Below are 3,629 nucleotides of genomic sequence, written 5' to 3'. Positions count from 1 at the left end.
AAACAAGTGAATAAATAATCTGATGAACAGAAAAAACTGGTGAATATAATAGAATCAGGGGCATAGAAAGGGAGTGGACGGACTATTCTCTGGGGGGATGGGGTGTGGGGAGTGTGGGAAGAGCCTGGACAAAAATTGTACACCTTGGATGAGAACAGTGGGTGGCGGGGGTAAGGTCAGAGGGTGGGGTGGGAACCGGGTGGAGAGGAGCTATGGAGGGAAAAAAGAGGAACAACTGTAATAATCTGAACAATAAGGATTTAATTAAAACAAAAAAAAGAAAATTAAAAAAAAATAAAACAGCAAAAAAAAAAATAAAATAAATCTTTGATTTTGATTACTAAATCCAATACATAGGATTGCCCAATTGGAGACACTCACAGAGACTGCAAGGGAAAGTTATTTTTGTGGAACCTGTGAATCAGAGTGGAGAGTAACCATCGAGGAACCAGCTCTGGGGCAGTCGATTTTCCCAAATCAGTATAAAGTGTGATAGGGAAAACAAAACCTAAATACTGGCTAAAGAGGACTTAGAGCCCCGGAGGCCATTCCATTAACACTGCCACCCAGGGGCTGAATCACAAATTGACTCTTCTGTAAACACAAAAAAGGGCAGTCTAGGAAACAAAGAAATACTGCCTGCTTTAAAATCAGGACTGTGGATTATAACACGGAGGAGCAGTGTATCGCAGGGAACTTCAATGCTCTCCTGACAGGAAAAAAGCTTGCCAAACAGAAGAGTAGAGGAAGTGAATGACCTTCACTACTGCACATTTTTATTATTTTTCACATTTTACTTAAGAAACTACATTTTTTCCGTTCTTTTTTCCTCACTTGATTTTACCTATTTAACTATTACATTTTTATTTTTAATCAGCATTATTACTACTACTATTTTACCTTTTTTAGTGTCATTTTATTTTCTCTTTATTTTATTTTGGGATTAGTGTTCTACATGCTATTTTCATCTTTCCTTTAGCATTATTTTACTCTATCTCAACTTTACCTTTATGCCAGCACTCTCTTTCTCCCTTTACCCTTTTTGTTGTCCCATTTCTCTTACTCTATTCCTGCTTAAGATTTTCTCTATTCCTTCTTTCTAACCCCTGTTAAAATTTCACCCTACTTATATATCTAATTTCCAATCCTCTGCCCTAAGTCCATACACACCTCTCTCTTCTCTTCCTTCACTATCCAATTTTTTTTCTCTTTCTGTTGTTTTGTTGTTGTTTGCTTGTTAGTTGATTATATTGTTTTATTTATGCTTGTTTGTGAGATTGTTTCACATTTTCTTTTTGTTTTTGCTTTTTTTTGGTTATATTTTGTTTCTGTTTTCCCTCGCCTCGCTTGATATTAGTTGTTTATAGTTTGCATTCATCTCTAGGTATCTGTTGCTGGCATTTGTTGGAATTAGTAGCTGTTCTATTGGTCTTTTCTCCCCCATATAAATAGTTTTTCTCCTCTTCTATTTCATTCTCTTTCTTTTCTCTCTTACTTTGTTTTCCTTTTCCCAATTTCATTTTGCACTTCTTTTTTTTCCCTTTTTCTCTTTTTTCTTTTACTCTTCTTCTTTCTTTCTTATCCCTTAATTCTTTTTTCTCTGGTGGTCACCTTTATTTGTGCTTATTAGTGTCATGAAAACATTTGTGTTCAGTGCCTTGTGCATTGTGCCTTGTTGTGCTGTATTTTGTGCCTTTAAATCAATGCAGGAGAGAAAGAAGTACATAACCAGACAACTGCTAAAGAGAGATCATAGGGAGACAAAGAAACAGCCTGCATATGAAAGAAAAACAGGCCAAGATGCACAGGCTTCGCTCGGGGAGCCGGGAGCCCTCGGTTTCACAGCCTTGGCCCTGCCTGTCCATCCTCCGCCCCTCCAGAGGTGGTAGAGGGGCCGCCCAGGGTGCTCAGGCCATGGCATATGGGCTGCACCATGGTCCAGCTTGCTGCTCTCCTCCACAAGGCCTACCATGGAGGCCACCTAACCATCCGTCTCACCTTGGGCGGCTGTACCAACCAACCTTTCTTCAGCATCGGGGCTGCTCACAAACAAGTTCCCCAGGGATGGCCATTTCGAGGAGCAGCTGGGCTCCTATGATCCACTGCCCAACACCCATGGAGAGAAGCTCTTTGCGCTCAACCTGGAGCGGATCCGGCATTGGATAAGCTGTGGGGCCCACCTCTCTAAACCTGTGGAAAAGCTTCTGGGCCTTGCTGGTTTTTTCCCTCTGCATCCTAAGATGATCACAAATGCTGAGAGGTTTTGACTGAAACAGGCACGTGAAATCCTCTTGGGATCTCAGAAAACAGAGATAGAGGCTGCAGAAACAGAAGCAAGCTGAAGTCAGTGAGCACAGCAGCAAGAACAAGGTCAAAATCTTCTTCAGACACTTATGCAGAATTCTCTTATTAGATTTATAACTCAATAAATGGCGTTTTCCATGTCAAAAAAAAGAAAGAAAAACAGGCATCACCAGAAAAGGAAGTAAACGAAATGCAACCAAGCTACCTGTCAGAGAAAGAATTCAGAGAAATGGTCATAAGGTGGATGAAGAGAATGGAAGACAAGTTCAACAATATGTGTAAGATCCAAGAAGAAATGAGAAATGATATCGCTGCTATAAAAAACTCAATAGAAAGCATCAACAGCAGACTAGAAGAAGCAGAAGACCGCATCAGTGAGGTAGAAGACATGGTAGGAAAAAAATACCCAAGCACAGCAGCTTCTAGGAAAAAAAAAAACCACAACAACAGGTGGAGAGCCTAAGACAACTTTTGGACAACATGAACCAAAACAACATCCACATAATAGGGGTGCCAGAAGGAGAGGAAACTGAAAAAGTAATAGAAAACTTGTTTGAAGTATTAATAACAGAAAACTTCCTTGATATAGGGAAGAAAAAGCTCACACAAATCCAAGAATCTCACAGAGTCCCAAGCAAAATGAACCCCAAAAGACTGACGCCAAGGTGCGTTATAATTAAATTGGCAAAAACCAACGACAAAGTAAGAATCCTTCTTTAAAATTGTTTTATTGCTTAAAATATTACAAAGAGTAGTACATATGTCTCCTTTTTTTCCCTCCTTGATATTCCTCCAGCCTCCCTTAATCCCCAGTGTCTTGTGTCCATTGGTTATGCTTACATGCATGCATACAACTCCTTTGGTTGATGTCTTACCCCTCTCACCTTTTCATCCCACTGAGGTTTGACAGTCTGTTCGATGCTGTTCTGCCTATGTATCTATTTTGTTCATTAGTTTATAATGGTCTATATTATCCATAAATGAGTGAGATCATGTGGTATTTTTCTTTCATTGACTGGCTTATTTCACTTAGCATAATGCTCTCCAGTACCATCCATGCCATTGCAAATGGTAAGAATTCCTTATTTTCTACAGCAGCATAGTATTCCATTGTGTAGATTTACCACACTTTTCTAATCCATTCATCTGCTGATGGGCACTTAGGCTGTTTCCAAATCTTAGCTATGGTGAGCTGATCTGCTATGAACGTAGGGGTGCATATGTTCTTTCTGATTGGTGTTTCTGATTTCTTGGGATATATTCCTAGAAGTGAGATCACTGGGTCAAATGGGAGTTCTATTTTTAATTTTTTGAGGAAACCCAGA

The 3,629-nt window shown here is 39.7% G+C and overlaps 1 pseudogene; it reads left to right on the top strand.

The window, feature by feature from the left end:
* Nucleotides 1–1,929: 1,929 nt before the first annotated feature.
* LOC102770883 lies at nt 1,930–2,454 on the top strand (annotated as a pseudogene).
* The last annotated feature ends 1,175 nt before the right edge of the window (nt 2,455–3,629 follow it).

This window comes from Myotis davidii, unplaced genomic scaffold, assembly GCF_000327345.1.
Source record: "Myotis davidii unplaced genomic scaffold, ASM32734v1 scaffold145, whole genome shotgun sequence".
In the NCBI taxonomy this organism is placed as follows: domain Eukaryota; kingdom Metazoa; phylum Chordata; class Mammalia; order Chiroptera; family Vespertilionidae; genus Myotis; species Myotis davidii.
Note: the sequence above shows the minus strand (reverse complement) of the source record. Positions and strands in the feature narration are given on the sequence as shown.